Raw genomic sequence first — 15,307 nt, forward strand, 5'->3', positions numbered from 1 at the left:
CTACCAAGGTTACCAATTAACTTATTGAATGGCCAAAAAGGCCATTACAAAGTCATTTACCAATCATTTTTACTCATTAAGCCCTTGCCTTAGTTCAAAACACTATTAACATTTGACTAGTGATTTCTTTTAGACATTTTCACAAACACCTTGAGGGCATACCTTTACCATAACCAAAACCAAAGTGAAAACCATCAATATTAGGATTACTCGTGACCCCTTTGTTAGACCACAATAAAAAAGCATGTACATATGCAAACCATCACCAAAAATATGTATAAATATGAGTTAAACCAAGAGTAAGCATTACTCAACCATATGCAATAAAACCCTCACTTTTTGGGTTTTCAAACCTCCATTTAATAATAATAATCACACTATAAAACACCTTATATTTGAGAAATAATAATGAAATGAGAGTCATATGCCTTATACAAGATGATTCATGGAACAAACTTGACCCCTTTAGCTTCTAGATTAACACCTCTTGAAACCCTAGCCTCCTGTCTTGTTGAGAAAGTTTAGAGAGGATTTTAGAGATTTTTTGATCTTGTTAAGAATGAAAGGCCAAATAATGTTATAATTCATGGGTGTCAAGGGTTTTGGTTTGGGAAATGTCTGGAATACCCTTAGTGTAAATGCTGAAAAAATAATCACAGGTAGGTATAACTTCCACACCTAAACCGTACCCTAGGGTACGAGTGGTATCCATAACTCGTACCCTAGGCATCACCTATGACCCCCATACTAACCAACATACGACCACTCATTACCAAGTTATATCTTAACATACAAGAAGTACCCATCATAGTCATACCTCGTCAAAATTATCTAGACCATACTTAAGACACTATATAACTTGGTAATATACCACTCGCACACTATCATACATTAGGTATGATGCATAGTCATACCTAGGGAAGAAACAAACCCAAACACACTACCCAACATACAAGAGAGGGTCCCTAATACATACCCTTTCATACGACTAGTACCTTCTAGTTGTATATTGTCTGGAATCTCCAACTATGAAATTTTCTAAGGGACCAAAGCCAAGGTGTTTCAATTCTTCCCCACTTGGATCATTCGTACTCGAATGGTGGGTATGGAAAGCACAAGCACAAGCACAAGATAACACATTATCACACATCAATCTTTAACTAAGTTAGAAAACAAAGACATATAACAAAGATAAAAAAATCAACATATACCTTAAGCACGAGTTTTCAAAACAAAAAATAAATACGGATACTTGGACTTCATGTCCTCTTTTGTCTCCCAAGTAGCTTTTTTGATCTTTTGTTTCCTTTAGATAACCTTCATTGAAGCCACCTCCTTCGTTCATAACAGACAAACTTGCTGATCCAAGATTCTCATCGGGACCTCCTCATAGGATAAAGAGTACAAAATACCAACATCCTCAAAGGGAATAACCAACGAAGGATCACATATACATTTCTGCAACATAGTCACATAGAATACCGGATGAATGAAGCTCAAACTAGAAGGAAACTCCAACTGATAGACAAAATTACCAACCCTCTTCAAAATTAAATATGGACCAATAGCTGAGGACTAAGCTTCCCATTTTTAAAAAACTGCATCACTCTCTTCATGGGAAATACCTTCAAAAATACCCAATAGCTAGCATTAAACTCCAAATCCCTACACCCCACATCTGCATATGAATTTTGTCTACTTTGAGGGGTTGTAAACCTATCATGAATCATCTTCACCTTCTTTATGGATTGGTAAACCAAATCAGGTCCAAGCAACTTACCCTCACAAACTTCTACCATAGAATGCCTCAAAAGGAGCCATACCAATGCTAGAGTGGTAACTATTATTATAGGTGAATTCAATCAAAGGAAAATGGTCATACCAACTACCACCATAATCAATCACACATGTATGGAGCATATCATCCAAAGTCTGAATGGTCCTCTCTGCTTGTCCATTCATCTGTGGGTGAAAAGAGGTAGTAAGGCACACCTTAGTTCGCAAACCTTTTTGAAATAACTTCCAAAAGTGAGATGAGAATGGAGTACCATGATCTAAAATGATAGAAATTGGAGCACTGTAAAACCTCATAATCTCCATAAGATACAATTTAGCATAATCCTCCATTGCATAAATAGTCCTCACCAGTAAGAGGCAGACTTGATCTTCCTATCCACAATGACCTAAATAGAATCATATTGGTTCCAAGACCAGGGAAGTCCTATGAAGAAATCTATATTGATTTCCTCCTACTTCTATTTGGGCAACTCAATCTCTTGGTAAAATCCTTTGAGTCTCATGTGTTCAACTTTCACTTGTTGACACACTATATATTTTGCACAAAGCTAGCGATATCTTATTTCATATTATTACACCAATAGAAGTCCATAATATCATGATACATCTTCGTAGAATCAAGATTAATAGAATATAATCCTTTTCCTTAATTCATTAATGTAGAGAAAACATAACCTACCTTTGTACATCAAGATACCATCACCACCAATCGCAAAATCAACAACCTTTTGTTGACCCACATTACTTTTAATCTTCATCAAATTGTGATCCAATATTTGCTTTTCCTTTGTCTCAACAACAAGAGACAACTATGATACCTGATCCAAAAATACACCACCATCCTCAGAGTTTGTGAGAAAAACTCCAAGATTAGACAAATAATGAATGTCCTTCACTAACTCTCACTTATCCTTATCCACATAAGCTAAGTACGTAATAAAAAACCTACTAAGAGCATCAATAGCTATGTTAGCTTTCTCTGGATGGTAATAAAGACTCATATTATAGTCCTTTAGAAACTCAAGCCATCTCTTTTGTATGAGATTTAACTCCTTCTGAGTAAACATATCCTAAAGGATCTTATGATCAGAAAAGATGTCAACATGAACCCCACAAATATAGTGTCGCCAAATCTTCAATGCTAATATCATGGGTAATAACTCCATGTAATGAGAAGTGTAGTTCTTCTCATGAAATTTTAATTTCCTAGAAGAAAAGGCCACCACCCTACCATGCTGCATTAACACACAACCAAGCCAACACAAAAAGCTTCACAATACACTACAAAGCCATCGTTACCCTATGGCAAGGTCAAAATCGAAGTTGAAGTCAACTTATCCTTCAAATTCTCAAAACTATTCTCACACGCATCCGACCATAAGAACATGACTTTCTTTTAGGTGAACTTAGTCAATGGGGAAGCTATAGTCAAAAAACTTCCCAAAAATCTCCTATAGTAATAGACTAGACCCAAAAAACTTTGACTATTGGTTGGAGTCATGGGTTTTGGCTATTTCATCACCACCGCAAATATTATTAGATATACCATGATACCTTTACAAGAGATAACATGACAAAGAAAAGTTACAACCTTCAACAAAACTCACACTTAGAGAACTTGACATACAAATAATAATCCTAAAAGGTTAGAAACATAGGATAAAAATGATCAGTATGATCCTCCATACTCTTAGAATTGACCAAGATGTCATTAATAAAGACAATGAAAAACAAGTCCAAAAATTAATAGAAGACCCTATTCATCAAATCAATAAGTAACGCAAGGGTAATTGTCAGTCCAAAATACATAACTAGGAACTCATAGTGACTATACTAAGTCCTGAAGGTAGTCTTAGGGATATCCACTTCTCTAATCTTAAGCTGATGATAACCCAACCTAGATCAATCTTAGAGAAATACATCACACCTTGAACCAAACCAAACAAATTATCGATCCTAGGAAGAGGATACTTATTCTGTATGGTCACCTTTTTTAACAAATGATAATCAATGCACATTCAATCCATTAATGTCATATACTTAGCCAATATACCTAAGTCCACAACCATCTAAAAATCCTCTACAAATTTTATATTTGTAATATATCGAGACATACCCCCGGTAATAGCCAAAAAAATAAATTTTAAACAAGTCTATGACATAAGATAGAAAGACCATGAAATGTATGCTTTTTGAAGTATGGAAGCTCACCACTTCAATGTTAACACATGAATCACTTGAACACCTGGTTACTACATAATAAGAGAAGAATAAGCTATAGCCCCTGTATCGTATTGGGATATAGCATTCAGAGATGGTTAGTAGTTGGAACGCTACTATGTAACTCAAGTATAAGGATAAAATAGCACTATTATTCAAAACCCTGTCAAACCATTATATGTAACCATATCCATATACATAAGCATATATGTAGATATATAGACAAATCAAGTTTCATGAAAGGGAACAAAGTCTCAGCATGCATTTTGAAACACCCAATCATGATACATGAGGTTGAGGATTATAACCTCCCACTCGCATAGGTTAGAAAGTTTGAACTTCCCGATTATATTGAGCAAGAGGAATTTAGCGTCATGTCATCTTATTAAGCAAGTGTACTCTAACCACAAGCATTTTATTAAGAAAGTTGACTCTAACCACAATCCATTTTATCAGACAAGTGGACTCTAACCACAAGCCATCTTTTTAAGAAAGTAGACTCTAACCATAAGCCATCGTTTCCATTACTAGTTGACAATAGGACTAATCCTATGACCATTCATTCAGATCCACTTAGTTCAACATTTAAGAACTCTAACCTACTTAACCAATTCAAGCTAATAAGGCTACAATTCAACACCATACATGACCATAAGGTCTTTAAGATCCATTTATCAAACAATCACTTTAATAGGACAATGCCTTAGTTTCACTCACTATTCAAGTCAAATTGTGGTCATTAAGACCTTTACCAAACCAATCATTCTCTATTAGCATTCTTACACTAAGCTTTAATTCAAATATAATTCAATTTCATGTTTAGGGATCCAAACCCTTTTAACTAATAAAGCCACCAATTTTACAAATTAACTCATAGCATGGCCAACAAGGCCTTTAAAAAGTCATTTACCAATCATTCATACTCATTAATCCATTGCCTTAGTCCAAAACACTCTTAACATGTGAGTAGTTATTTCTCTTAGACATTTTCACAAACACATTGAGGCCATATCTTTACCATGACTAAAACCAAAGTGAACCCATCAAAATTAGGGTTAATCATAACCTATTTGTTAGACCATAATCAACAAGCTCCCACATATGTAAACCATCACCAAAGACATGTATAAACACAAGTTAAACGAAGAGTAAGCATTACTCAATCATATGCAACCAAACCTTTAATTTTATATTTTAAAACCACTATATAAGAATCATAATCACACTATAAAACACCTGATATTTGAAAAATAATAATGAGGGGAGAGTCACATGCCTTATACAAGATGATTTATGGAAAGAACTTGATACCTTTAGCCTCTAGATGAGCCCCTCTTGAAACCCTAGAATCCAATCTTATTGAAGAAGTTTTGAGAGGGTTTTGGAGTGTTTTTTATCTTTCTAATTAAAGATTAATAGGCCACATAATGTTTTAATATGTGGGTCACAAGGGTTTTAGGTGGGAAATATCTGGAATGCCCTCAACTTAAATGCTAAAAACTTACTAACATATGAGTACACCTAAACCATACCCTAGGGTAGGAGTGGTACCCTTAACTCATACTTTAGGCCTTACCTAGTACCCCCATACTAACCAATATATGACCACTCAAGACTAAGATGTATCATAACATACGAGTAATACCCATCTTAGTTGTACCTTAGTCAAAATCAGCTAAACCATAATTAAGACACCATATGACTTGGAAACATACCATGCATACACTATCATATGATTGGTATGATTCTTAGTCATACCTAGGGAAGAAACCAACCCAAACACACTACTCAACATATAATAGAGGGATCCTAATCCGTATCCAAACATATGACTAATACTTTCTAGTTGTATGTTATCCAGAATCTCTAACTAAGTATCTTTAAGGGACAAATATGAGGTGTTTCATTCAACAACTTCCTATATTTGCTTTTTGTATTGCCTGGTAAATTAAGTTTAAGCAAGAGTTTGGAGGTATTCCTTAGGGATCTATCCCAATATTGTTGGGTTACTATACTATGATAGTGACTAATTTATCCATTAATTAGAGGTATAGTTTGGGTGATAGCAAAATTTTGGTGTTGTTGTCGGGGAATATGATTGTAGATTGACTGATTAGAGTTGTCAAAGTTGTCAGTTTTTTCTTTTCTATTATTCTTTAGTAATATGCTAGCATATGCTAACTCTTTTTGATATTATATTTTAGCCAGAGAAAGTCTTGAATGATGAAGACATCCTTACTATTAATGTTTATTTTTTTCATATGGAGCGATATTTCAAGAGCATGGTAGATATAGTATAGGAACAAAAAAAGAGCCTGATGGAGACATTAATATAGTTTGAAAACAAAAAATCATGAGCTTATTCAAAAGTTTAAAAGGTTTGGCATAGATATCACCACTTACAAATAGAGGTGAATGAAAAAGTTGTTGTGTGTAATGCCCAACAACTTAGTTATGGGTTATGTGAGACTGGAAATTTTTTGAAAAGTGAACTTGAAGAGCTTAAATTAGAGGAGTCAATAATTGCTCGTACTCTCATGGAAAGTGTCACAATTAAAGAGAGATACAAGAGTTATGTGGGAATACAAATAAGACTATAATTCCTTAGTTGGGGAGTATTGGACCTCATTCAAAGTATTTTCCCAAATTATGTATGGATTGTAAGATATTGACTAAGGTACCTGAACTCGAAGAAAAGTTTAAGAAGGAGGAAACATATGTCAATATTCTTTAATTTTTTGATGAAGAAACAAAGAATTACATTTCTCATGTAAGGGACAAAAAGTGAAACATGCCTCATCTATTTCTTGGGTCCTTTAATTTTATACCACCGTCCCTTAAGCATAATAGGAAATAAGAAAAATAATTAGGGGTGCAATTCATAAATTTAAAGTGGAAAAAAGAAAAACCAAAGGCCAACTCTTGAGCTACCTAGATGGGGTTAGAATAATAAATGTAACCATGGTCTTATTAGTGAATTTTGAGTAATCAACATAGCCAAGTCATGTTGCGACATTAAAATAGATGTTGCTTAGAAGGCAACCCAAGATATTGTATTATTTGTACAATATTTCATATTTTTATAGTTGACATCAGATCTATGCCCCTATGGTACCACCTGTGTGCTTGTAACAGTCTTATTTTCTAGTGGCCCAATGCATCAGGGGCAATGTATGTCTTAAGTTGAGGGTAGAGTAGCTTGTGGGTCTTGATGTCCTCTTAGGGTTTTATTGCCGTGCCTCTTTTCCACAGAGTTCGATTCATAATAGAGCTTGCATGTTTAGGATTATTGTGTTTTGTTTCATGAGTTTTTATGTTTAACTAGGAGAAATATTAGTATCTTGGGCAGTTAATATTTTTTTTGTTTGACATGTTTTTTGTTTATTTTTGAGATAAATGATTCCCCTTCAACTTTTTTTTAATGTATGATGCGTATCTACGTGAGACCTTTGTGAATGTTGTTATAGTAGTAGGATTAGGGACATAATAATCATAGATACCAATTGAATGAACTGAATAGGTAATAGATTGTGATGTGACCTTGTGCCACGTTTGTGAGAGATACTACTTAGTTCCATTTATATGTTGAATCTAGAACTTGACTAGTTAGTCTTGCCTAGGTTGTAAGATAGTCGACTAGAAAAGAATGATATGTCTTTCTTGAAATAAGTCCACTTTTAGACTAAATTACCTTTCATGTTTGAATTAGTATCCCTTTATCCCTATTTTTAAGCCTATATACTCTATTTTTCTAGTTACACCTTTGACATTCCTATTTTTGTTACAATTAACCTTTTTTGTCCCTGGTCCTCCTTGGACATTGCACAACTCAAATGAGGTGAATCGCCTATGTTGAGGGTGGCTATTATAGGGCTGCATAATGTACAATGGGTACGAATAAAGGTAAAATAAGAGGAAAAAAGTAGGGAAAGGTGTGATTGAAAATGAAAAAGAATAAAATAGAAACCAAACCTAACCTGAATGTACAACAAAACAATAATAAATGGAGAACTAAGGGTGGAATGAAACAAAATTCATTGATAAGTAGACTCAAAAAGTAAGTTTAGTGCCAAGGAAACGTACTCACTAAATTCCCATATATACCATACAAGCCCCTAAGGCTACATTACAGGCTGAGTAAAGTCCTACAGTGATACAAACCTGACAGTTTGAACACATTGGTAAAGAAAATAAGGGTAAGATAATGGTAGTCTGTGCATATTGATTAGAACTTCTCTTATGAGTATGTGTGTCTCTAGATACGTCCCTGCATAGACATGCATGATTTTATGTGAGTGATTAGGACTTCTTTGATGTGAGAGTGCTTTCGGTTTTGTTCATAGTTATTTAATTTTTTAGCTACTGTAACTTGATTATATCCGTGGTTGTTTGTTGCTAATGTAATGCCATAGCTTGATTACTTTGTGCCTTATTATTGTAATTCATAAGTATACAAAGTTAGTTTTGAAGTGTGAAAATAGGAAAGGGTAATGTGTTTTGTGCTAAATTTCATAATAGACTTCCATAGAAATCATAAATTTCTCTTAGTTAAGCATCGTTGTATATTTTGTTGTGTTTTCATTGCCTGAGAACATACAATGTTCTAAGTTGAGAGTCTTGATGTTCCATGGTTTTATGGCAGTTATGATGCTTAAACTTGGAGAATATGCATGTACTTATGACTATTTTATTGTATTAGATGCGTGTTTTGAGTGATATTGTAGGAAACTAGGTGTTGGAAGCTAGACGAAAGAAAATAGAACAAAAAGCAGAAAAATGAATAGTTACCTTTGCACCTATGCCCTAACCTATTGGGCGTAGGTGGCTCCGTAGGTGTCAGAAATTAAGATCTAGAGAGCCAATTTTTTAGAACTACCTACAGCCCCCACCTAACAGGCGTAGGTACCACCTACGGCCCATAGGTGGGTCCATAGGAGGTCGCTGACACTTTTCCCAGATCATTTTGAATTGATTTCTTAGGGTTTATATGTAATCTACATACACTCCTATGATGTTGTTAACCATTATAATGTATGTTTGGTTAAGTTTTTCTCTTTTGTTTAGGATTTGAATTCTAGGGTTGCCATGTAATCTATAAATACCCTTTTTACTTTTTTTGATTAGTGCATGCTTAGATGGGCCCTTTGGGGATAAGTTTACATCATTCACAAACATCTTTTAATTCTAAGATTGTCTTTTGATCTTGGAATCATATTATTCTTGGTTTGTTTTCAGTCTATAATTCAACTTGAGACTTTGGGTTTTTTGCTTTCATTATTGTGAGATTGATCTATGATTTTGTCTATGAATTGCATGAATTTTCTCACAACTATGAGCTACTAATTGCCTCATCTAGGTTTGGGCGAACCCTAGCATATTAACGAAGTAGAGGAAGTGCCAAGTCATTCTAGATAAAGATTTTTTCATGTATTTTGGTTTGCTTCAATTCGATTGTGTTCTTAACAGTTGCACAGTTATAATCTTGCTTGTGTTCATTCAAACTCTAGAGGGAGGTAGAGATTGAGTAAAGAAGATCACAATTGTGATTTGGAGTTAATTGACGAAATAAGCTTACCTGCACTATCTACTTTTGACGATTTTTATCTAATTACTTCATTCTTATAAGGCGATAATTAAAATGAGATCCAGGATAATGGTTAGTAAAGCGATACCCTAAGACTCAAAAGTTAAAGGGTGAAATTAGTCAATGAGCCCACAAGACAGTTGATGGTACATAACTTATGTGATTCTGCAAGCAATGTATTGGAATAGTTTGATAGTTCACTATGTATCTATAGAGTTAGAAACCAGGGTAACACAAGCCTAGGGTTTGTCTTATATTTATAACAACCTCAAGAATTCAGTTCTTGTTACTTTTTACTATATCTGTAAATTCCCCTATTTACTTTCTGTATTGCCTGCTGAATTCAATAAGTTCAAGCAATATTTCGGATGTATTTCTTGAATGATCGACCCCAAGATAGTTAGGTTGCTATATTTTATAACGACCAGTTTATCCTTTAATTAAAGGTGTAGTTTGGGCGAAGTCACTCCCTAATATCATCATATCATTATAAGATATCATCAAAGTATGATGTATATATCTGGACTCAAAACTGTAAGTGTAATGAATAATAAGATTATAAATATCATCATCGATATCACTATTAATATCATCACCATCATCATAAATTATCGTCATCAATATCATTGTCATCCTCTAAACTTAAACTGGGCATAATAATTGATACTATCGTCATTATCTGAACTTGAACTGGTATTTGTATAGTTCATAGATAAATCAATATCAGGATTTGTAGCGGTAACCATATCATCATTACCATGGCCAATAGAATAATCATTAGAGTATTCAATATCATAACCGCAAATTTAGATTTTTAGCATGATCACCAATCATAATCGAAGCATGATCTCTCATAATCAATAGAATAATTGCTGATATAGTAAATAAGCATGTTCTTTAGTATTATCAATAGCATGATCGCTAATATAACTACTAACTAAGTCAGTGGCATACCCAATGACCCAACCAATAGCCTAATAAATGGCTTAATCATTAGCATAATCAAGGGCATCTTCAATAGCATATTCAGTTAGCTCATCATAAGCTTAATCAATAAGTTATTCATAGCGTAATTTATAAGCGTTACTCCCAATGTCAACCCATCATAACCATCAAGTAACATGGAATCTCAATATCACAACAAAAAAACATGTCCTATATGTACACAAGCATATAAAAGGTCTTCAATAACGAAGATAATTCTTGGCCTAAGATAGGTCAAGAGCTCACTTCTATATCCTAGAAATCCTTTACCAAGCAATTTCTACAATGGAATTTGCGAAGGTATCTAAATCAAATATTTTATGTTGGATAAGTTGTAACTAGCCCTAGTATAACAATTCCTCCCAATAGAGGGCAACTAAGTCAATTCAACCTAAGGTAATGACACTAGGATAAATTCCACCCTAAACTCAAGTGACCAAGGTAACACACTATGAATTATCTCAATCTAACAAGGGGTAAAACCTAGCCTACCTTGATGCCGAAGAAAGCTTACAAGAACTGCTAAATCACCACTTTTCCCTTCCGAGAAGCTTCCGCAAGATGCCAAACTATCAAAATCACTTTATACTCATTAATACAAGAATAACAATACCCATATTTAAACATTGTTGTTCGAGTTCAAAAATCATACCAAAATCTCATGTGCGTCCCACTTATGAAAATTGCATATTGGAAACCAACCCAACATTCCCTCATGCTTAAGGAGTTATTACCCTAAAAAGTTGGTAAAATTTGAGTTAATTTGGGGTCAAAATCAAGCCTCCAAGGTTTTGAGATTTTTGAATAAGAAATGAGAAAAAACTACCATATAAGGGTGAAATCTTACCACAAACTGGAAGATAATCACATAAACAAAAATTAGCCAAGCTCACTAATCAGCCACAAGATTTAATTCCAAACTATCACACTATTTAGGGTTTTAGCTCTATTATAAATGGATGAAGAATGGAAAAAAGGGACTAGTTATACCAATACCAAGTGCTCAGGTGTCGTTATCACGATGGAGTTATCGCTATCGTGACAATCACTTTTAATATAGTCACTTTTGAGACTCTAACATCACGATCGCAATCAAGCAAGAGTAAATCCCATCTTACAATCATGATGTATAGCCATTTGTGATCGCAATCTGCCAAGACATAAATCGCATATGGTGATCGTGATTTACTACTAGTTCGATCACGATCGCACCAGCAAGCCTGATGCATAAGTTATTTTTTCTAAGTTCCAAAATGGACTTCGTCCGAGTGCTCAATATTCATTCGGAATCCCGTTTAGGGAATAAAACTATGCTACCATACCAAATTCAACATTCCATACATAATGGCATAGTCAAAATTTTCATCCAAGGTCATTTCGATAAAAAGTAGGTCCCACAACCAATGTCCATTTTCTTAACTTTTCGACCAATAGGTCAAAATGAGCTCGGATTCCTCGGGACTAAATCAAGAGTCCACCTAGCCTAAAATCGATATTCCAATGCTAGTGTGACGCCACCCAACCTGGGGACTTATCGTAATGGGCATCCCAAGTCCAACCAGGAATGAGGACGACCCTTGATATGCAACCCAACCATCCAAATTCATATCCTGAGTTGAATGGATTCTGAATGTGTAAAAAGATAACATTTAATACAATACCAGACTATGAGATAGCTATATAACCATGACAACCCAAACAAGTCCAACCATCCACTATAAACCAATAACTATAACCAAACCAATATAAAAAGACAAGTTCCTGTCAATAACATTACATAAAAGAATGGAACAATCATAAATTCAGCCCAACGGTATCATCCCCAATACTAATGCCAATACTAAGGTTGACACCAACATTGATCCCATAGTAGTCACACAAAGCCTCTAACCAAAAGAAAAATAATATCTAGTTGGGGCATGCCCCCAACTATAGCCAAAACCAATATTTATAAATAAACCAAAGTATGTAAGGACATCTATGAAATAAAATGTAGCCTTCCTAAATAAGGAAGCTTACCACTTCAATCCAATAGCTAATCCCAAATCTAGTAAAAAAGTAGGAGTAAAATAGACGATTCCTACATCGCATGGAGATACAGTCACCCAAAGATGGGTTATCTAGAGAACTCTAGCATGAACTCGGGATAAGGATAAAAAAAACCCATCCAATAAAACCAATTAAACCAGCCAAATGCATACAAACCATACTTCTATATATATAACCTTGTTGGGAAAAAGAGTCGGATTTAGCATTCCTATAAAACCATTAACCTAGGTATGTGTAGCTTAACCATCCTAAAACCACTCATGAGCTATATAGATCCACTGTAACCCCCTAAATGAGCCCTCATGCATGTAGCTATATGAACCGAAGATACCATAAAAGTAGGGAATTCCCGAGTACCCTTCAATCTCCACGATACATCTATAAAGTATACTTAGAGGATTCCCATATACCTCATAGTATTATATATGTCACTATGATTAACCCTCATGTTGGCAAACATCAGTTTCCAGTGTCCGTTTATTGGACTCGCACCTTCACGATTAACTATCATACCTCGCCATTATTGCCTAGTTAAAAATAGTACCGTTGAACCAAACCATTATTCCATCATTATTAAACAAGGCTATAAGTAGTGGTATCATCATACTAACTATAACTTGCAAGCAATGTCCTTAGCGAACCTTTGTATGTAAAGGGATTCTATGTACCCACTGATATTTATCAAGTTAACTTGAGGGAATACCGTATACCCCACAAGTTGTTCATTAACATGTTTACTTGGGGGATTCCCTTGTACCCCACAAGAAAGTTTAATTTACCATAACCATGACCACCAAACCTTACCACTTAACCATTCCAAATCATGTTAACCATTTATACCATTTAGGTTTCCATTACCAAGTATACCATGCAATAGTTCTATTAAATGTCCAATAATATAGTAAAAGCACTATCATAGGCATTTTATCAAACATGTTGGGGCATAGTATTTCCAAAACCAATTAACTATTCTGATGCACCCAACTGTCCAAACCACCATTAAAGCATGGTAAAATATAATTAAAATAAGGGAAAAACCATAACCAAGCATTTAATATCAAAACCCCAATATACATTTGAAAACCCAAAACCACATAATAAATATGCCATAAAAACATTGTATAAAACATGCGTTTAGTTGGAACTAACAATGAGGAAGGAGTACATGCCTTAGATTATGAAAATGGTGGAGAGAAATCACTCGTACAAGTCCCAAATTGATCCTCTGGATGAAACCCTAGACTTTCTTTACCCAAGATATTAAAGAGAATTAGAGAGTGTCTCTTAGTGTTTTAGATTAGAATAATAGGGTAAATGATTTCCCAATAGAGATATAAATCGTGGGGAACTAAGTGGTTAAGTGGGGAAATATCTAGATTACCCTCAACTTAACTGCATAAAATTCCCATCAGGTGGTACGACTACCCATGCTAGTCATACCTTCCAATATGAGTGGTACCCACCACTCGTACCCTAGGCCTCCCCCTTAGACCCAACATTGTCCACCATATGACTTACCCAACCTAAGTCATATCCAACCATACAATCAGTACCCCTAAATAATACCCCTGGAATAATAGAACCAAAAGAAGTTTAACCACTATCTACCATACGAGTCAATGCTTCGACTCATACCCTATATTATGGCTCATAGTGAGCCACTCGTACTCAGATCTAAGTTAATATACTAAGTATCAGATTAAGTGAAGGAACTATCACCAACCATATAACTCATACCCACCCAAGTAGTAACTATTTCAAAAATAAATCAAACCCACCAACCAGAACTGGTTAATATACGACCAAGAGAATACCAACTGTAACCCATCATACGAATGGCACCATGAGTCATATGATGCCCAGAATCTAGTAATTCAGGAAATTTTCTAAGGGTCCCAAATCCAGGGTGTTTTAGTTTCCCTTACTAGGATTATTCATCTCGAAAAGGCAAACAAGGTAGATCTAACACAAGCATGATTCATTTGCATTATCAACTATCAATACAACCTTTAACCATGTTTAAAAATAGAGATGTGATCAAGAACACATACCTTTCTTTTGACTATTCAGAGAAGAAAAAATATAGATATTCAAACTTCATGTCCATTTCTGCTTCTCATGTAGCCTCTTTCACCTTGTGGTTCCACTATAGAACTTTAACCAAGGCCATACACTTAGCCCGTAACTAACGAACCTGCCATCCATCTACAGATGGAAAACAGTACTCAAACTAACCTCAGTCCCTAACCCTTTCTAAAAAGACCACTAGAAATAAGATGAAAATTATGTACCACAATCAGATATAATCAAAAAAGGTACCCCAAAAATATTTACAATCTCATAAAGATACAACTGTGCATAGTCCTCAGCCTAAAATATAGTCATCACTGACAAAAAGTGAGTGGACTTAGTAATCTTATCCATGATGACCCAAACTAAAGAAAATTGGTTCTGAGATCGAGGAAGAACAGTAACAAAATAAATATTGATTACCTCCCATTTCCATTCTGGTAATTCTATTTCCTGATACAACCACCAAGCCTCATGTCCTCAATTTTAACCTTTTGGCACACCATATATTTGGCTATAAAATTAGCCATATCCCTCTTCATACCATTCCACTAATATATCTCCATGAGATTATGATACATTTTTGTCGTACCGGGATTAAAA

The sequence above is a fragment of the Capsicum annuum genome, chromosome 12, assembly GCF_002878395.1.
Source record: "Capsicum annuum cultivar UCD-10X-F1 chromosome 12, UCD10Xv1.1, whole genome shotgun sequence".
Taxonomy (NCBI): domain Eukaryota; kingdom Viridiplantae; phylum Streptophyta; class Magnoliopsida; order Solanales; family Solanaceae; genus Capsicum; species Capsicum annuum.